At 42.0% G+C, this 23,069-nt stretch overlaps 1 pseudogene; it reads left to right on the forward strand.

Annotated features, from left to right (window-relative positions):
- The first annotated feature begins 15,488 nt into the window (after positions 1-15,488).
- On the forward strand, positions 15,489-15,977 carry LOC119281308 (annotated as a pseudogene).
- The last annotated feature ends 7,092 nt before the right edge of the window (positions 15,978-23,069 follow it).

Consider the following 23,069-nt stretch of genomic DNA (forward strand, 5'->3'; position numbering starts at 1 on the left):
TAGAGCCACAACCCTAAGATAGACAGGGAGGCGACGGGGTGTGATGGACTCGCCTACGCATGCGGCGACATAGCACGCCGCGTCGCCGCCTGCTCCAGCTAGTTCTAGACTCGGCCCCGCAGGAGGGTGGGGAGGGGGGTCACGACCCCCCTCCCAACCCCCCTATTGGGCCTCGCGCTAATGCATGCAGTGCGCTTGGTTGACAGGCGTAGTGCGAACATTCTGTTTTTCCAGCAATAGGACGCACGCAACCCCAGAGCCACAGCCCTAAGATAGACAGGGAGGCGACGGTGTGTGACGGACTCGCCTACACATGCGGCGACGCGGCACGCCGTGTCGCCGCCTGCTCCGGCTCGTTCCACGCTCGGCCTCGCAGGGGTGTGTGGAGGGGGGTCACAACCCCCCTCCCCACCCCCTGCTCGGCCTCGCGCTAATGCACACAATGCATACTAGAGCAATACAAATCTATATACAACTAAAAAATGGGGGGGGCAACCCCCTCCCCTACCTTACCGTACAAACAATAAAAGAACCAACTACAGGACGCAACTTTAGGCAAAAGCAGTGCATTTGGTTAGGCAAAAAGCAGTGCGGTATCATAAAGCAATGCAGTTTAGGGATACACACAGGAAATACTGGGTCTGTGGCAAGTGCAGCAAAAAAACAGGTGCAGCACAAACTTGTAGACAAAAATGCAGTGCTTTTTGTTGGACGAAGAAGTTCAGCATCACATGCGATGCAGTTTATGGGACACATACGATACATATAAGCGTGACAAATGCCAGTTCACACAGAACGTGGTCATTGACAAAATAAAAATATACACATATATATATTGTATGAGTTATTTATATAAAATACACATACACATACAAATTCGTCCATATACACTTCTGCAAAAAGAACACGAAAAACACAACAACAGAAAAAAAGTCTTTATCATACATTATCTACCTTAGACAGCACACAATACACAACATGAACCCTAGTTCTTGTCCATACACAGGCTTTTACACAGTAGAAACAATGCCAAAATGACTGTTACTGCGTCTGCGATTGCGACAGAGAAGTGAGCCCAAGGTCCACAATCAGATCTCATAGCTCAACCGGCATGTCTTCATAACACAACATGTTCGAAGGATTGAACAACAGGTGGAACATGTACTCCGCCTTCCAATCTTCAACAGTAGGCTGAAAAAAGAAAATTACAAAAAAATGCAGACCGGTTATTAAAAAAAGGTTGTCATAAAGAACAAAAAAGTGAAAAAAGTAAAATAATAAAAAAGTAACAATAAAAAGAAGAAAACAGAGAAGGTGTTACGTCGGATTTGATAATTCTCTCAACTAGACATTGGTCGTCATACAACTACGTCATCCTCAGAACATAGAATCCGCACTAGTTTGCTCCCTGCGCTGGCACGACCGGGTAAGAGGGCTTCTCTGCCAATTTAACCCAGTCAGGGTGGTTCTTCGATTTATACATTTTTTCACCATAAATCGCCTTCAGCAGCCAAGTCATCCTCCTCATCTGGCAAGAAAAAGTAAGCACAAGGTAAAAATAACTCACATCACAGATCAAGTTGCTATTTAGACGAACCAAAAAATACAAAAGTTGTTCTCAACGTCTAGATGGTCCCTCTTTTAAATGCACGCGAGGTCATTTCATTTTACCCTTTTTACACAGATTATGGGGGGTATGAGAAAATGCAGTTCTGTCACGCATATGTTGCAGTGCACTACATAGACAAGTGTGGTTCTATGTGTGCTAACATTGCATGTGCAGTTTATTAAAAAAATGCAGTAGGAGAAACACAAAAAAGCTTTGCACTTGGCAAGAAAAAATGACATACTACTCCAGCGCAATCTGAGTGGTAGTCAGTCCTGCGCCACTTTGTCGTGACATCAAGATGGCCAGTGTCCTTCCTACTGTCATGGATATCAAACGGCTGGCGATGTTGGTTCATCGTGTATAAGGAATAATGACCATCATTGGAGCGCGGCATCATAATCTGTTCATATCAAAAACAAAAATGAAATGAAAAGTTCTTTTGACATGTAGCACCAGGACCACTGTTCCAAAAATAACTATAAAAAGAAATGCAACAAACTAGAAAAATAAATGATGGAAAACAATGAACTTACCAGTTTTGCATCCAACAGGTTTACGTCGTCGCTCACAAAATTTTTGACCTGCTTAAATCCATCTTCTAAAACAAACGGGCTATGCACAACTGGCAACACAGGGTTTGAATCATCATCTCTCGTCACAAAGGTTCCATTTGAAGAATGTACTGCACAGAAAAAAGAACAAAAAAAGGACATGAAAAAAAAGGATAAACAGTGCATGCAAGCATGGACATGAAAAAACTAGTACAATAGGAAAAAATGACACCACACGTTTACCGTGATAAATAAAGGTGAAAGTAGCACACGTTCACCGGAATGATAAACTAAACTCAATTCAGGGTCTTGCTTCCAGTACTTGATGACAAAATCCATGAGATACGAATCCATTAAAGCTCCTTTGCCAAATGTATTATAGATATAGTCAACAGTGGAAGTATCGACATCACCAAAAGGACTATTCACCATAAAGAACGCATTCCTGCAGTAAACATACATAGATGGGATCAATAAAATTAAAATTAAAAACAATACACACAAAAAGGATGAAGGGCACACACATAAAACTTACTCGTGGTATTTGGCTACAAAATCTTTGTTGAGAACAAGATCGTTTATTTTCCTTGCCTCATCAATATATTTGAACCTCGGAGGCTTCAATTTATCTATAGAGAATCTCAACTTAAAATCCCTCTCACCTGCCCTCTTGTTCAAAAATACTTCAACCTCATCCACAGGAGGACGATTAATTGTTGCACTCCTAGTCCTAGTGACACATGGACACGGCGTAAAAAAATCATCAACATCAACATCAAATACATTGTGTGGAGAGCTAGGTCGAGAGACACTTCCACCATCAGGTCCAGATGCCACATCTGTGTTCAAACCATCTCCAGCCAAAGAACCAGAATTATCTGGAGAGATTTCAATGACACAATCCTCCATAACCACCTCAGAACCCTGGGACTCAAACAGTGACGTACAACCTTCATGAAGCCCCCCATCAAAACCTAAAAACATGTAGGAAAAACATGGAAACACTCAACACAAAATACGAAACCAAAAAACATGTAATACATCTCATTAATATAAAAAAATGCAGTTCACTAAAGAAATAGAATGCAGCCCACTAGTCTGCATTAATGCAATCCACTTGTCTACAGCAATGCAGTCCACTTGTCTACAGCAATGCAGCCCACTTCTCTACAACAATACAGCCCACTTGTATACAACAATGCAACGCACATATAAAGAACAATGCAACTCACTTGCCCAAAAAATAAAATGCATCTCACTAACACAACAAAAAAATATACACATCCATTTTAAATCCCGAACTTAACTAAACAAACTAGTAAAAAAAAGCCCGTAAGAAGCGGAAGCAAGCAGTAGACAAAAAAATAAATAAAGGGAGGATAAAGAAGTTCACTAAAACAACCTATATCTACAAAAATTAAAAGTAATGTTAAATCAAGGCAACACTTTCTCGATGTGAGCCAGCTATAGAGCATGGCCTTTCTGATGTAGCCAATGTGCTCCACCCCAAACTGAGCAACTCGAACACCATCCCAATTCTGCAAGAATTGAAACATATAGAATCCATAATCATGCCTGCAATAAAAGAATAAAAAACATTAGTTTCACAAAATGAAGTAAAAAGAATTGAGCGGTATGGTGGAGAGGGGCTGTACAGAACACACCCATTTGGCTGCATTGGGACAATGACATGTTTCAACACAAATCCATCAGGTGTAGGAGGATTTAGCGGCTCATCAGAACTTGAGCTTCCTTCTTTCCATGCACGCTTGATATTTTTAACCATCTTCCTAAAAACCCTGATCGCATCAGGGCTGCCAGGTTTATTGAGCGAGTCAAGAAATTCAAACCGCTTGTCTTTCACATTTAACGCAACTACACAATAATGACCAACGCCATCCCTCATCTCTGGCGGATCAAAAGTTGCAAAAAGGACCTATTGGAAGCACGAATAAATAAATAAAATTATTATAAGAAGAAGAAACAGAACATTATAAAAACAAACCCGCAAAATATAGTTTTCGACACATAAAAATGTTACTCACCATATCCTTTTTATCAACACGCTCCTCGGCTTTTGAAGAGAACATCATTTTAACACTCCTGCCTACAGTAACACCATTCCAAATATTTGTCTACTGAAACAAAACCAAAAATCAAATAGTGCTCAAGCAAACAGGTCGTCGCATGAAATCAGAAAAGAAAATCAAAAAATAAAACAAAAATTTCTGCATTCTTACACAAATATGGTACGGGGCAACCATTGTCGGAGATCCCTTAAACTTATCTACCAGCAAAGAAACCCCAAGATCTACAAGGCTTGTAGTGAGCATCCTTTTATCCCAAAAGAATTGACCAACTTCGCCAATGGTAATATCAGCCATCTTAGTTTTAAAAGCAATCATGTCCCTGGATTTTTCATGAAAAACTGAAACATAAGATACTAAAAAAATAACAACAAAGAAAAAGGGGTAAATACCAAAATTAGAAAATACATATGAACAAAACAATTTCTAAAAAACCATACTTCTTCTTCTTGTCCTTCCGAACCCTCGTAACAGCAGCGTACAACTCATTGTATCTTTTCAGAAGAGGTGGATCAATGCTCGACGGTGTCACAACAGGAAGTTTGTCATCTATAATAAAAAGATGAAGTTCACTTATCCAAAGAATGAAGTTTAAATATTAAGATAACAAAATTCTGCTAGCTATTTTGAAAATCATAAACAAAAGATCAAGTTTCACTTATCATTAAACATCTAATACAGATACCATAATAGTTAAACAAAATGAATGAGAAAAACTTCAACTTCATTGTTCGAAACAAAACTCTTGCCTTCAGTGTCAGAGTCTTCAGGCTGTTGTTTTTCAGAGCTGACCAAAATATTTTCGTGGCTAGGTTGCGACGAATCCACCACAACCTCATTGGACCGCCCTTCTACAGCAACATCAGCATTCTCTGGATTTACAACAGTCCGGTCAACCGCAACGTCCTTAGATACTTCAGCTACATGAGGCTCCACTCTCGATACTTCACGAACATCGTTGGCCGCCAGACAAACAGGGGAAGCGACAACACTAACAGCAGGGGCAACATTCTCCAGCGGTTTTTCAATGCCAAAAACAGAATCTTCATGCTGACTAGGGGAACAACATCATGGGATCCTTGAGCTACAGAAGGACCTGCACAGTCGACGGCAACCGATGCAGAAGCATCAACACTGCCACCATCATCAACAGCACAACCGCCCTGATTCAGATCAACGTGAACTTCCATGTTTTCTTCTCCAAGCTGTGAAAAGTTTAAAAAACACACAATAACCCAAAAATAAGCGTGGGGATAATTAACACAACAACACACATGACACTTATGTCAAAGACTGCTGACAACATACACAGAACAACTGCAGTCCACATATGCAAAACAACTACAACCCACATGTGTCCAAACAACTACACCTGCAACCAACATATACGTAAAAAAGAACTGCAGTTCACTTTGTCAAATGTTGCAGTTCAGTTATGTTAAATACTGAAGCTTACGTATGTAAAACACTATGGACCATGCATGCGAAAAGAACTGCAGTTCACTTCTGTCAAAGACTGAAGCTCACACATGTAAAACTATTGTAGCTAACATATGTAAATGAAAATACATATGAGTGAACATAACAGCGTACATCAAGTTTATAACACACAACAAAAAATTAGATTACAACCCACTAACAGAACAAGTAATACAACTATACCTTATCAGCTACAACATCCAGAGGGGACGATGCATCAGCCAAGACCTCATCCTTTCCAGAGCCGTCATAGGACTCTTTGTGCACATCACAAGCAGCAACACCAGACTACAGGCATATAACAAACCAAAAACGAAAATAAGATGGTAACGATCAAAAAAGAAAAACATTCAACTATGCGCAAGCAATACACACTTTACAACCGTGAAGTACACACAAAAAAATAAAATGGAAAGCAAACAAATGCAAGTTCAAGAAGAGGGACGCATGGTAGAACAGACATGGCAAAGTACTTATACCTGACCAACTCCATCATCCCTAGTTCCATCGACACTAGAAGATTCTACTCCAGACTATCATAAAAAACAAAAATAGTGAGGAGCAGTCAACATAATACACAAAAGAGGTTCAAAGCCACAAAAAACCTAGAACATACATTATCAGCGCCAACGCCAGCATCCTGGCGGTTCATTTCATCCAAAATATGCCCAGCATCCTTCTCATACCGACCACATTTTTCCTCCTATGAATGTCTCAATTGAGCATATGAAGACCGAACATTCGTCACTGCAATCTTCAGGCTTTCAATCATGCCACAATCAAAATTGTGAGCAGCAACAATATCTTCATCTCGTGGGCCATGGACAACAGGGAAAAAACTAGCAACTGTCCTCAACCTGTCACCAGAGGTTGGCAAATCTTCAGTCAACTTCAAAACCTTCAGAAGAAGCTCATCAATCTCCTCGTGTTTTTTTCCGCCAACAAATGTCTGTTTAGAAGAGCTTCTATTATCAAACATCTGTCGAGCCATGAAACCACGAGTACGCGGCACCTCATCATCACAGGCAGGAAGCTGGCTACAGATAGGTTCATAAAACCTAGCATGAGTGCTAGGCCCCGCATCAGAGCTGCCGTGTACAAGTGCAACAGGACGATTGTACACAATATCACATAGCGCCTTCCACTGCAAAAAAAGACAATAGGCAAAGAGAAGTACACATGTGAGTACTAGAAAAGTTCAGATTTATAATGGCTGCACATTTTTTTAAAAAAAATCTGATATTTAAAAATCAGATGCACTAACCGGCAGCTTCGCAAATTTGTAAGTTTCCAATCAAATCTTTCCCTTCACAAGCACATCCTCATTGTACAACTTCATCAGGTCCTTGGTCGTCAGGTATGACGCACGTGGCGTCAATGTGTGCATGACTGAAAATTTGCGAAGCTTCAAGCAGTCAAGATACATAATCAGGGGGACAATGGCACAACCCTCTGCATAATTCTGCTTGCTGCCTTCTGTTTGCCACCTCACCACAGCTGCCTGCAACTCATCAACAACAAGCTGGCAAAAGTCCATTTGAGCCATAGCTGCATAATCCATGTTCTCCACCATTGCAACAACTCTACCAAAACGAACTGCAGGCCCGGGGCACAGCAAATTCTGGTAAAGTATCAGGAAGAACACCTTCACAGCAAGGTCAACAGTCACACAATCATCTTCCTCCACCAACACCTTCAACTTCTCAAGCAAGTCCTTGACACCTATACTTTTTGAACGACCAAAGCCAAGCTCATCCTTGAGGGCAGTCAATGAGTCATCATGGCCGCTGGCAGCAGGCACGGGTGCAGTGTGACGTCCCATAGGTAAATCAAAAATGTGATGAACTGCATCACGATTGATTGAAAGAACCCTGCCATTCCCAAAGTCCATTATCATGGTGGCAGGGTCGATCACTCCCATCAGATAGCACATAAGAATGCGCGACACATTTTTCTTTACTGTCAGTTCAAAGACAACACCGAATCCAGCATCTCAAACACGACTACAGTGTGCCTCTTTCAACAAAGAAGCAGCCTTGCAAACAGTGGGAAGCGACAAACGTACGGTCTTGTTAAATTGAGAATCATCTCCCTCAGCATCATCTTCAGTTGCATTGCTCTTACTAGACTTCTTCCTCCGTGTAAAGGGAAATGCAATCCACATTAGAAGACTAGCCATAAAAAAGAGACATAGAAAACACAGATAGAATAACAATGAAGGAAACAAATGCAGTCCACTTCAACAAACCTTTGGAGCAGCATCCACCTCCTCGCTAGAGTCACCACCAACATCTTCATCGACGTCATCACGGGCACGCTTGGGTAGACTCTTAGATGAACCACTGTCTTTGCGTCTACAAGTATGAACATCCTTCACATAATCAGCAAGAACAAAGTCGTCATCATCAGAGTTGGGACCTTTAGTGACATGTAGTCGATTGCGTTGAGGATCATCCTTTCCACCAGCTTCAGCAGTTCTCTTGCCAAGATTCTTCCTCATGCCAGCAACACGTGGACTCCGCCGAGGTGTACCGCCTTCCTCAGCAATAGTACTCAGCCTCTTCTTCTGCAAAGAAGGCTGCTTCACCTTGGCAAATTTGGCACCCTTGGCACCATCTGCAGCTCTCCTCTGCTTCTCCTTCTCCACAAACTTTTTTGAGTCACTTTCAAACCCCAACTTCTTCTTGCTTTGCTTCAACTCATATTCACGAAGCTATTCCGAGACCATCCAATCCTGTGTAACTTCCTTTGTACCATCAACAGTCTGTGATTGTGTTTTAGACAAGACAAGACGTCTCTGGTCAAAGCTCAAACCAACATTACCCTCTGCAAAATTATGGTGAATCAATTGAGTAACCTCCTCAAACCCAGGCACCCCAGCATGGAAAACAGACACCGCGTCAAAATGACATTTGATTATGGTCGTTAAAAAGTGCACAAAAAGAACAAATGCAATACACTTAGACATATAAATGCAGTGCTCCAACCATAAGCTCAAAATAAAAAATAATGCATTGTACAAAAAAGTTGAATAAAACAACAATGCAGTTCACACATACATATAGTGGAGTTGACATATACAAATAAATGCAGTGTTGCATACACTAACTTCACGTTTGTTCCCAACAAAATGCCGGACTAGATACAACAAGGCAACACGAATTTGTACAATATCAAGTAACCAGCATACACAAAAATAAACAAATCAATCACATACTAGAAGGAGGGGCCACACTTATGGGAGAATATTCAATCGGCGAATTCACTTGATGTCCTCCCTCGACACCATGATCCTTACCACCAGGACAATGAGAGTCAATTGGTGTTTCATTATGAGCATTGCAATCACCTATTGGATTCAAAAATAACCAGAAACGGAAATTACAAAACATCACATGACAAAATAATGCGAACGAATGCTGACAATTAACAAAGCATAAACCAATATGCGGGATGAATTAGGAAACTAGATAAACATCAAACAAAATAAACAAAGCCTAAAATAAGCACTCCACATACCCTGAACTCCTCCTCCCACTCTGCTCGGCGAAGACATGGCGTTTGCCTGCAGCACAAGGACGAAGTGACAGATATAAGCAACAAAATCGGCGAAAATCTCACGAAACCCTAGATCCGCCTTGCTACACATGACTATCGACTTCAAAACGGGATAAAATCGTCTGCCTACAAAAAAATTACACAAGCAAAAATAGCAACAACAACTACGAGAATCACAAAACAAGACGAGGGGATGATCAAGAATGAGGCCAAGGGAACGTACCACAAAAAAGGGTGCGGCAATGGCGGCGGGGAGGGGGGAGGGGGGCAGCAACGGGAACGGACAGGAAAGGGCTGCGGGAGCGCAGCGGCAAGGGCTCACGGAGAGGACGACGACGCGGAATGCAGGAATAAGGACCTCTTGAGGGCGGCGGTTCCTCGGGAGACGGCGGTTGCTGCGGGCGACAACGGTTTTGCTCGAGGGAGAGATGCCTCGGGAGAAACTGCAAGAGAGGAGAGGGGATTGTTCTCGGTCTCTCTCCCTGTCAGCGGAGCGGTGGGATCGCCTGGAAGGGACACGTAGGAGGCCCGCGTGTGGCAAAGGGTCACATAAAACAGGCCGGCCCAAAAACGGCCCGGCTAAAATAAGACAGACTACATCAAAATGCACATGATGCAGTTCTCTATGAAGAATAATGAAGTTCAGACGGTAAAACAAAATAAAATACATACAGTTCGTAAAAAAAGTTAAAATAAAAAACAACACACATGTTAAGAAAACACATCCAAAAAAGTCTACCTTCAAATAAGTGCCACACAAAAAGGGGGGGCAACCCCCCCCCCCCACTTCCCCTACCCCTCCCGTACCAGGGACTGCAGTAAGTAGAGGCAAAAAACAGATGCAGTACGCAGCACTAGAAAAATGTAGTGCATTTCGTTACACGATGCAGTACGGTATAGCAATACAGTTCCAGATTACCTACATGAATAAATACACGGTATAGAACACAACAAAAAACTCGTAAAATTGCGGAATACATCGTAATTTTTTCAGGGGCTGCAGCAAGGACACGCAAAAAATGGTGAAGTACACACCTGCAGACAAAATGCAGTTCTGTATCGTAGAAGATGCAGTGCAGAACTATAACCAATGCAGTTTCATTATCACGCAGGATACATATAAACGTGACAAATGCCCGTTCGCATAGAAAGTGGTGGTTACAAAAAAATTACTAATCAAAAATAAAATAAAACCACATTAAAAAAAACCACGCTCGCATACAACCACCCAATCAGAGCGGTTCCATCGCCACAAGCCCACGATCACAGATGCAACACCAAACCACGATATGCACAACCGCATCGTCAACGAGATCGTGCAGTTCATCCGATGCGGCCATCCCACCCCGCTCCCTCCCCTTAAATTCAGACCCCTGCCAAATGCCTTCTCATCCACAACAACACAAGTATCCATTGCGCTGCCACTAAATCGCGTCATCACATCGATATCCATGCAAAAACACCAAGCTCTACTACCGGTGATGGCGTCCGCCGACGAGTACAAGGGCGTGGAGGCCCACGGCAACACCAAGTTGCACGTCATCCACACCAACGATAAGATGCAGATGGCGATCTCCCTCGCGCAGTACGAGCGCCACCTCAGCCTCCAGCGCCACAAGATCGTCGACATTGATCTCGAGTACAACAACGAGCCTGAAGCGACGCAGAAACCCTCCCTCTGCCAACTCTCCATCGGCAAGAATCACCCGGTGCTGCTCTTCCAACTGAGCGCCGCTAAAAGGTGCACCATCTTCGACAACTTCCTCGCTGACCCCAGGTACACCTTTGCAGGCTTCTCCATTGACGGCGAGAAAACCAGGCTAGAATGTGTCAATCTGGAGGTCGCCAACTTCCTCGACATCCAGAGGGAGTGGAGGGTACCCGAGGCAACCAAGGAGTTGGACTCCCTTGGAGATATCTCCGGCATGCTCATCGACGACTACTACAACAACATGAAGAAGAAGATCACCAACGACGAACACAAGCGCTGGGCCACCCTGCCTCTGTCCATGAGGCACATCGAGTACGCGGCAAAGGACGCCTACGCAACGTACGAGATATGGAACCGCAAACCCTCACCCAGGACGGGCTTCACCGTGCAAAGCTGGAGAAGGAGGAGCCCCCCAAGAAGCACGCCAGGAGCAGCTGGGGATGAGGAGACGCTAACTGGTGAAGAAGAAGATGGTGCCGGCCAAGAGCCAACAATGCTAGCGTCATTTTAGAATTATCATCAAATTTGCTTTATGTAGTTTGCTTATGTATCGTTAGTTTGCTTATGATCATTTGCTTATGCTGAACTTAGTTTGCTTGCCATGCAGAATCGCTTGTAATGATGAACTTTGATTATGTTAGATTGCTTTCTGTTCAACTTAGTTTGCTGATGATGAACTTGCCGTACAGAATGCTTGTGATAATTTGTTTTATGTTGTTTGCTTATGTATCATTAGATTCGAGCAGTGCACAAAACAAAAATAAGATGCAGTGTGCAAATAGGACGCATGCAGTGCAAATTGTGTACGAATGCAATACAGACTCTGTCGAATGAAGTTTACACATACCCAACAAAGCAGCGCACGCCCCTAAATTTGAAAAAAGAATACATAAGAGCAAAAACACAAAAAGAAAAATGTGACCTCTATATGTAGTGCGGAAATATATGAACGTGCAGTACAGAAACATAATCAATGCATTACATGTATGATTTACTAAGCAGTGCACTCCCATACATTGGAAAAAAAAATTACATAAGAGAAAAAACAAGAAAACAAAAATGAGAACTGTACATGCAGTACGGAATGCGTGCACATGCAGTACAGAACCCTGATCAATGCTGTGCACGGATGATTTATTAAAGCAGTGCACGCCCCGACATTGAAAAAAATACTTAAGAGAGAAAAATACAAAGAAAAAATTTGACCACCCAGGTGCAACCGGCCCCAGCTAGTCTCGTAGTAGGTCTGCGCCCACAGAAGGCGAGTCATTCTAAGTCACAATGCATGGGGCCGGCCACACATGGGCCCACATGTCAGAGAGCATAGAGCAGCGAGCACCGTGTATAAGAGCCCAAATAAGTAACTAGAGGAGTTCGATACGGCGGCCTTGCCAGCGCTTATAAACAGGTCGGGCGCGCCTTCCGCGGGCGAGGTGGGACTAAACATTAGGCCGCACACAACGCACCGGGACCCAGCCGTGCTCACAGCCCGACTTGGGCCCAATGCGTCTTCACTCCCCGAACACAGGGCCAACACACAGAAGAGAGGCCACTGATAATTTAAAAAAATTTCCCACATACCATACACAAACACAGGCCCAACCACGCGTTCCGCAGTTCATCATGATATGACAATGCAGTTCGCTATTTTCAAGCAAGCAGTCTTGTTGCTTCTCAAATGCATTCGCGTACACTGAATCAGAACCAATCCACCACCTAACACAAACCACAACATTTATTACTTTCTTGCTCAATTAGTTGCATAAAAACGTATCGATTCATGCTCCAGACCAACACAACTTCTTCCCCCGTTCCTCATTTTCTTCAAATCGTAGATCTAGGGTTCATCCCATCCCCAGCTCTTCTCTGGAATTCCACTGAACCTGCCATGGATTGCAAGTGCGGGTGTTTGGCAAGGATGGTGCCAGTAGCGGACACATGCGTGTACGCAGAAAGTCTAGAGCTCACCAACATCGAGTGGCGCAACATGCTCGGGTGCCTGATGATACCCAACAGGGGGTTTCGTGCACCATTTATTCATCGCCTCACAACCGCAGATCTGCAGGAAAGTTGGGTATGTTTTTCCCCTCACAATTTTATTAGCCTACAAATCCACATCTGAATATATAGTTCAATCAATTTGTTCAGTAGTGTCAACAAAATACAAAATAGAATTTGTATTATTGTTCAGTTTTGTTAGCTATTAAGACTAGATGCTTCCACCTATTTTTCTTCAGTACCACACCAGGTATCGACACTAGTTAGATCAGAACCCCAACACCCGAACAAAAAAAAAGGGTCAGTAGATCAGCGTTGCAGTTCTCTTAACATGCTGGCGAAGTACACTATTACTGACATTGCAGTACAAGCATGTTGTAGTATAATATATATCCTAGTAAAACTAGAGGTCAATTCCGTATATAAGTTTGTTCATACATTGCAACTACTTTAGAAAATAGCAGTCATATATATGTAAGTATTTAAGTCAACATAAACAGATCATCCTAAGTATAAAAAAAACATTTGCTGTTTACCTATAAAATTCTTTTTCCACCCATCCAATATGCAGAAACTGCCATCCATAATAAAATTTCCTGCTCCGAGTCCAGGGAAGGTTATTTTGGAGACACAACACAAGAATGGGTATGCAGACATGCAAGCTGACTACCACATCAACTCTGAAGACTGCATCAGCATAACTACTGGTTGGAAAGATTTTGTCTCCCAGAATGTCTTTGAGGTCGGAGAAGTGGCCATGGTGTTTTTCTACAAAGAAGAAGACTCCATCAAGTTTACAATATTTACACTCTAGACTGTCTAATATGAAGCAACCAATATTTCTAATGCTTTGCTTATGCTGTATGCTTCTAAAATTAAGTCCATCAGACACTTTGAATGATGCCTATTTAAAGTATGCAACCTCAACTGCGTCATTGTATCATCCTTTTTAGACAAGTTATTGTTGGCAGTAATGCAGTTCTCTCAAACACATAGTGTGGTACTAATAATAAAAAAAGCAGTCCTCTGAACAGTAATAAGGAAATGCAAATGGTCGAAACTTTGTAGTTAACATATGATGTTCAAAAACAATTCTCATAGTATGCAGTTCAAAAAAATTCTTATAATAACTACTTAGCTAACACAAGCATATAATGAACCATCCATTCTAATAGCAAAATAGCACACTAACCACACTGCTAATGCAGTACGGAAGTGCATATTATGCAGTCATCTAGAACATAGAATGCAGTTTAAGAAAAGAGAAATCTCATAAGCAGCCATAACCATAGTAATACAGCTACAACAAAGTACACAACTAACGAAAATGCAGTGCACTACAACGTATGCCACAACTACAACAAATAAAATTAAAGCAGTAAAACTACAGACATGTGGTAGACTAACAGAGGTGTCAATTTCACACGCACTTCCATAACTCGCCTAAAAATTGTACAACCACTAAACTATCAAAAAATACCCCCGCAAAAAATTACATGGAAGACACGACAACTGGACGAACAGCATCAACTTTCATTTAAAAAATGCAATTCAAAAAATGACAATTATACCCGCAATACAATGAATTCAAACCTATAGCAACAGTAATTACAATATTCAAACACACATGGACGGGCAAAATCCAAAAAATCAAGAAGAATAGAGGAGCAGACGAAGCTCACCCTCGTACAATCAAATTAACAAGAATTGAAAACTAACTCCTAAAAATTAACAAATTATAAAGTGAACAGACCGATTAAAACAAACACAATCAAAGAATTCCTACTAAAAAACCACATCCGAGCACAAAAAAATGGCATCTGACGCGAACACGAATGAACAGAGAAAGCTCGTCCGCCAAATCCCTCGATTTGCAAGCACTCTAATAGATTTTCCTGTAAATTAGAAAGAGTAAAACTAAAATGAGATGCAGAGACAAACTGAATCATCCCGCAACACCAGATTCCACACAGAAAACGCGGGCGGCAAACCAGAAAATGAAGCAGTTCTCCCGTGAAGCATTACAGTGCCCAACGAAAAGACGATGCAGTTCGCTTCTATTGAGCGTACAGTGTGAATATATATATATATATATATATATATATATATATATATACACACACACACACAGCTGGGCTATTCTGTTACGCATAACAGAATATTATTCCGTTACCCTACTTGGACTGACGATTTAGGCGGTTGTACTGATGATTTTCATCTCATTGAACTCTAAGCTATTTTTCTCTACAGGAGTGCGCACGCCATGGCGTGGGCGAGAAGCGGAAGGAGATGGGCGCCTCTTGCCTTGCGGCCCTTGCGCACACGCGGTAGAGTGGCGGTACAAGTCCACACGCAAGTGGCGACCGGAGCATGAGCGAACACAGGGGAAGCAGAGAAGCACGCGTCCATGGCAGCAGGGGACTTGGCGCAGCAACGGTGAACCGAGCGAAAAAGAGAAGAGCTCGATCACATCGTACGTCGCTCGACCGATCAAGATGTACCAGGCGATCCCCTACGGCGTCGGCCGGCTGCCGCGTGCCCGCGGCGGTCCGAGCAGGCCGAGGCCGAGAGCGCGCCCAGCCAGGAGGGCGGGCTCGCGGCTCGCCGGCGTGGCGGCAAGGGGCAACGGCGGGGAGGCGGTGAGGAGGGCGGTGGCAGAGAGCCTGGTGCTAGTGGTGGGGAGGCGCGGGTGCTGCCTCAGCCACGTGGTGAAGCGGCTGCTGTAGGGGCTTGGGGTGAACCCCTCCGTGCACGAGGTCGCCGACGAGGACGAGCTCACCGCGGCGGTGGCCGGGAACGCTGGAGGCGAGGTTGTCATCGCGCTGCCGGTGGTGTTCGTCGGTGGGAGGCTCCTCGGCGGGCTCGATCGGCTCATGGCCGTGCACATCTCCGGCGAGCTCGTGCCCATACTCAAGGACGCCGGCGCGCTCTGGCTCTGAGTCTCTGACTCTGAGAAAAACCAAAGATGCATATGGGACGGGATACTACGGACGTACGAACAACCATTTGATCATGAGTTAATCTTCTTTTCATTTCTCCTTTGATTCTTGATGAGATCATGTGAGTTACTGCTGCTCGATCTTCAGTCTCTCTTGATTGGGATCAATAATGGAGTACCAGCTTAGCTATAGTTAGGCTTAAATTCTTTTGATTAGGGTAGGAAAAATTAGGAACTATTGTGCCATCTCGTGCTTATTTTCGACCAAACGCTTTGTAAATACATGTATGAGTGAAGAGGGGTGTACTATTTAGCACTGTATAAATCATGTTCCTTTCATCTTGCTCATCAGTTTTCTAGATGCCAATTCATTTTGTCTTTGAAGGTTTCTTCTAGCAGGCTTATGATGTTATCACGAAATGACACTGTGTTGGATATTTGTAATCCATGACGGGGTGCTTGTTTGTTGCAGCTGATTTCCCTCTCTCTTCTTCTATAGTACTCCTATTTTTCATAGATTAATTTTGAATTCTTCTGAAAACAGAGGACTCGAACTGATCTCCAATTTTTTGGGTTTGTACTGAGCGGTTTTCATAGACTAGACTTTACTCTATTTTTTCCGTAAGATTTTCCTCGTAACTTTCCAACGATCTATGGTATCATCGCCCCCGAACTTGCATGATTTATACAGTTGAACTGAATGACATTTTTTTCGAAAAGAAAATATTTGTTTGCAATGATGTTTTGGACTTCTCTCGTTTTAGGACTTGAACATTTCCATTTGAATTTTCATATGGGGTTTTCTTTTTGTTTGAGCCTTTTTCGCGTCCCGAGCATGGGGCCGGGGCACGGCGCGTGTTATAGGGTTTTCTTTTGAACTCCCATTGTAGTAATACATGGACTTATGTGACAATAGGAATTCTTGTACTAGCACACGACGGTAGAGCACACACGATAAACATTCTGAAGTCGTCTAAGCTACAACATTTGGGGCGTGGGCAACAACGGCAGCGCTCGCGGTGACACTCGTACTGATCTCTGTGTGTGTTTGTACAAAGGAGGTATTTTTTCATAGAGTAATTTCGAATGGTTCCGAAAAAAGTACTTGAACTGATGGCCGTATGGGTTTGTACTGAGGGTGTTTTCGCATACTAGACTTCACTTTTTTTTGGTATGGCTTTTCCTCGCAACTTTTCAATGGTTTACGGTTTTCATAGTCCTCGAACTTGCATGGATTATATCATTGAACTGAATGATATTTTTTTGAAAAGAAAATGTTTTGTGTTTTTTTAAACTCAAACTTTTTTTGCTACGATGTTTTGGACTTCTCGCATTTTTGCGACTTCAACTTTTACCATTTAAATTTTCATGGGTTTTTCTTTTGTTTGAGCTTTTTCCCAGACTTATCTGAGACCTCATGTTTGAACGTACAACCGATGAGACTAGCTCAAACATTTTGATGGAAACAATAGTTCAAACATTAAAAAGTGCAAAAACAGTAGAAAATTTTAGTTCAGTTACTCTTGCTCAATCACAATCGGGTAGGCCCTGCTCAACACCACCTACCAAGACAGAAACGCTACACCAAACATGTGTTGGACTTACATAGAGGAAGCTGGCCTATAGTGCAAAATAAATGAGACACGTCACAAGGTTATAACCGATGAGACTAGATCAACCACAAAGAAGTGTAGCCATGTTCTTCGCAAACCAAACCAAATCGTCTCAGGTTTCGATTATCTAACATGAACAAAAGAGATCCGGAACACACACAACGTCTGCAAAAGCTTCATCAGCAGCAAACTCACAGCACGTTCCCACGAGTGTGAATTAACAAGGGTGGCATGGCAGCAAGTTACTGCACCAGCTTAATTCCTACTACATACTGTACTTAGCAGTGGTGGTGCCACTAGCGGCGGAGGTGATGTTATCTATGATGCATAGATGACACTCTCAGGACCTCCTCTTCCTCTTCTTCTTGTCCTCGGACTTTTCGCCTGTGTTCTTGAGCTGCAATGGAACACAGTACCGCCAGCCATCTCAATGGATCACATCATATAAAAATGAATCGAATTTTAGCAACCGTGGGTGGAGGATGAGTAGTCAGCCAAGGTGGCTAGGGTGCTTACCCCGATGATGAGGACACGACGAGGACAACGACGAAACCGATGAAGAGGGTGAGTGTGTGCTTGATGTAGCCCATGACGCCGCGGCGTGCCCTCTCGATGATCTCCTTCGTGTCATACACCATGTTGAACTTGTTGAGTTCTGATTTTTTGAACCTTCCCAGTAGTAATACATGTACTGGGCGGTACAAGATTGTTGAGCAGCTGACCCACAGAAACAAAAACACTCCTAGAGTGCACACGCAAAATCATTTACAAAAATAGTGGTAGCAAGAAGCAATAAACAGCTGCACATACATGTGTTTTTGAGAGTGAAGCAACGGAGAGGCAAAGGTGTACGCATCATAAATTTCATCCTGTTTTATGATGAGCACATCCACGATGCATCCTGTTTTATGTTAACCAAGTGAAAGTACGGTGCTTATTATAAAGCATAACCACAAGCACTTGTTTCTATTATATGAAGATGAAAACACAAAGGAAGTCGGACTCACCATCAGAAGTAGATGAACTGAAAAGCATACAAAAGATGAACTTGTGCATACAAAAGACGAACTGAATCACCATCTCTGTACTGAACTTATGTATCTATACAATGCAATCCTATTATTATATCTTGTCAAAAATCTCAAATTAAAATTTGAACTTATCGAACATGCACATGGAACGGACAACAATTCACATAAATACTTTGTTACTTCCCTAGATGCTTCTACAATCACGGGAAATACAAGTCTACCCACACTACTATCCCAACCAAAATTGCAACTTGCATTCACAGGTTGTTGTGGAGTTTTCAACTTGTAACAACTAAAACACTTTAGCTGTAGTGTAACATCAAACCTTAAGAAAAAATGCTAGTTCTCATTGGGCATATGAACAATCAATCACCTTCTCTGCATCAATGGAAAATCATAGTTTAGTACAAGAAATCAAATTAGCAATCAATTTTTGTAGGTGAGAGATAAGAGAGAGGAGATACGAATGGGGAGTTCAACCCCGCTGCTACATCCTCCTCACACAGCAAGGATGCCACTTCGTTGCTATGCTTACAGACAAACTGATTGTTGAAGTGCAGCAACAAGTTATTTGCCACATGGTGAAGCAAACAACAACAGTGGAGGGTGCCCAAATGGACAAAGAACTTGCTTCGGGTTTTATTTTGAACTTTCCTGGAAGTAATACTTGTACTCTAGTCCTAGTACAAGTATCATGCCTATAATTTGTAAACAAAAAAAGATGTAGAATTTACAAACGAAAAGATTAAAATAAAAGTTGAAACAACAGAGAAACTATGAAGCAAATAGCATGAGTGATCTTCTAGTTGAAGCACTATATTTTACTGATATTTTTTTGTCAGTGAACTTTTGTAATTTAGGTACTGGAACTCACTGATGTTATTTACTCTTCGTTTTTTGAAGGCATTTTTCAGTACACGTTGAACTCTTTTTTAAACACACCCACAGTTGAAATGGATTAGTACATGCGGAAAATATCAGTTTTTCATAAGAAAAACTTGCACTATATTAGTTAAACTCTGAATATGTTCAGAGAACATTAGAGTCTCATGCTACTCTAGGCCACACACCGAACCAAGCTTTTCAGCATGATGCATCTTCTCCTATGGAATGTATATACGGAAACAAAACAATTTCTTATAACACTTCCTAGCCCATTCGCTTCAAGATTTAGAAGAAAAACTTTTTTTGGAGGGGGGGGGCGGGGTGGGAGAATAGAAGATGGATTTCTAAACTACATTTCTCTGCACTGAATTCCTATCAGATGTTGAACTTTCTAACCTACAGTTTCCTAGAAGCCATCCCAAGTTCTGCTTGGACTGATGTCCGCGTTCCACTTGGATGGCTGCCAGTCACCATGGTGGACGAGCTCACGGCCAAGTGCGGCCAAGGAGACCACCGGGAACTGTAGGTGCTTGTGCAGCAACACATTTTGCCCGGCTTCTCGACTCCCTGCCTAATTTTCCTGAGAAGCAAGATAGACAAGAGAGAAATTCTTCTCTCTTATAGCTGAAAAATTAAACGCATAAAAAATCACATTTTTTATGCTCTCAACCTCCTACATATATATTTAAACTGATGGTTTTCTCTCACTAAACATTACTGCCTCGCAAGTCTGAACTATGCGAACTTTATTCTGGCTAAACTATTACAAATTTTCTATACAGCGAACTACCATACAATATAAAACTGATTTTTTTAACACGCACATTGCACTAATTCAGCTTTCCTTTATGAGCTAATGATAAAATATATACTGGGCTGCTACACCAGCAGCAAATTCATGAATACATGACATTTTTTGGATAGCAATCTAACAAGTGTTATAGCAATGCAGGGAACAAGTACACGTTTTGAACTGCTCATGAACACGCATCAAGCAAAAAGTACAAACCAGTTCTGGTTCACTAAAACATGAGTTAATTTTCAATATAGATTCACTAAAACGGCTTTTGATTTTTTTAAACATCTAGCTTCTTATTTTTTTTACAATTTGAACTCACTTGTTTTTTCTGTATTTTAGCAACGCAAAATGAAGCAGTAAAGAAGAGATGGGACGGGGTGAGTACCTATCGATGCTGGCAGAGAAGCGCAGTGGTCTTGCCAGCGAACATGGTGCTAACGATGATGTGAATCATGCCAAGTTGGAATGTACTGCAGACATTAAAACAGAATAAACAGAGAACAAGTTGACCAAATCAGGACACCCTTAAGAACCTTCGGCCTAGTTAGATAGATATCACAATGCAATAGTGGTATACAAATAGTGAACATTTCAGTTAGCAACGTGAGTGCACCATCAGGGTTCAGTGACCACACCCCCTCTCTTTAACTTACTTTTGTTTCTGAACCACATTCTGGTAGGTGTTTCTCAACAATGCAAGATCATTATTCACTTGCAGCTGACAAATTAACCAATGGTTGACTATAATGAAGTGCATATATAGTGAAAAGAATTAAAATGTTGATCAACTTATACTAGATTTCTTTTTAAAAAACTAACATGTACTGTTTTTCTTAGTCTGGGATGGATTGTTAGAATTTCTAAAGGCACTTAATTACCTTCAAGACTTCAAGAGTGAAGGATGCCTTTTTTCATATTTTATTTATTTATGCTACTCATTCACATAATTTTACAAATGGACCACACTTGCTGTACAAAGTACTAAAAAGATTCATGTAGAAACAATTCTACAAGATTTGTGAACAAAAGGTCGTACAGAAGTTGTACTGGTCCATGGAAAGATTTGCTACTTGCAAGAAAATAAATATGAAATCTATCTTGGAGATTCGACATATGTTCCATTGATTACATTCAATCATGTATGTACTGAAGAAACAAAATGCAACTCCACCTTTTAGTAGTTCATGGCTGAATAGCTGAACTTCACAGAATGACAATTTTTGAACTTAGCCAAGGAGTAACTTTTCTCAAATTCATGTTTGAAATTGTAGAAGCAAAAACACACTTTGCCCCCCCCCCTCGTCGACTCCCATCCCAATCTTCCTCAAAAGAAGGATAGAGAGAGAGAGAGAAATTGTTCTCTTTTTCAGCTGAAAAATTAAACAGAACAAAAATATCAGTTATTTTGGCTCACAGCTTCCTTTATATATTTTTCGAACTGATGTTTTTTCTCATTTGAACTGATGTATCTTTTGTAGCTAAAACATTGTAAAATATGTAGTTGCCCTTTTTTCTGTAATTGAAGGGGAAAACCACATAAGAAAATACAACCATGCTTTTTTAACCTCCTTTAGTTCTTTTTTAGGAAGGAATTCAATTCAACAAAACATATGCAAACATCTCGACTTCGAACTTCTGTATTTTTTCTTTGAGCTTACTTCTCTCGAGATTTTGAACTGATTTGTGTTACAAGCACATGAATAACTCTGAATGAGCTGATGTTAGTACATGTAAAAAAGATGACCATGTTCATGTATATTAACCGGAGAAGTTAAAAAAGGAACTTCACCTTCACCACACTAACTAGACCAATATTGAAAATCTGAAGTACGAGAGGAGGCCAGCTTAAGGAATTTAGTAATTTATAGTAATTGAACTGCTAGTCTTTTTTGTGGAGTTAATACCACTATTAGTACATAAACTTGTAGGGGTGGGAACAGTATCATACAAAAACTAAAAAACCCCACAAAACTAGTCCTCCAACTTGACAGCTATAACAAATTCATACAAAACCATCCCGAACTGCACACATGGCGCGCCAGGTAGGCTCTGTCGGGCCCGATGCGTGTTTTTATAAAAAATAAACTCGCGCTTTAGCAATTTCGCAGACCAGTCCATACCTCCGACAGAAAATCCCTTGGTCGTCGGCCCCGATGCAAACCCCTTCCAAAACCTTTCCCTTCTCTTTCGCCCGTCCCCTGTTCCTCCTCATCTGCAAACCCGTCCTGCGAGGCGACGCCGCCATCGGCCTCTTCGGCGGCGACACAAGGCGCCATGGAGCCGCGGCGTAGGGAACCCGGCGACTGGCCTCCTGAATACGGTAAGCACTCCTCTGCCTCCTCTACCTCCTCCTCTGCTTCCTCTGTTCCTGCCGGCGGAGTGGTTATGTTTTTTAGGCCGATCATGCCGATGTAGTGTGAATTTTGGGTCGATCTGCTCACTAGGGTTGATTGTGTGCGTCCCCAGGGTTCGTAGGGGAAGTAGTTTCCATGAGCTTGTCTAGGGTTTCTTGATGCTGATTTGGGGAATTCAGGGGGTCAATCAAGGGCAATGTGAGGGGATTTGACCTAGGGTTTTGGGTAGCATAAAGGGAAAGGGGGGGTCCTTTAGGTCAGAGAGGAAAGGGGTCATGTGTTGATGTGATTTTATTGTTCACATATTCAGAGATTATATGCTATTATTGCACTAAACTGTAAATGCACTGTAAAATGTGATGAAAGGGTGGTCTTTCAGTCGATATTTCAGTGAAAAAATGCTTACTTTCTCTGTTTGGCAAAAGTACAAGCTTTTTTGAGATGAAAGTCAGCATT

This window comes from Triticum dicoccoides, chromosome 3B, assembly GCF_002162155.2.
Source record: "Triticum dicoccoides isolate Atlit2015 ecotype Zavitan chromosome 3B, WEW_v2.0, whole genome shotgun sequence".
Taxonomy (NCBI): domain Eukaryota; kingdom Viridiplantae; phylum Streptophyta; class Magnoliopsida; order Poales; family Poaceae; genus Triticum; species Triticum dicoccoides.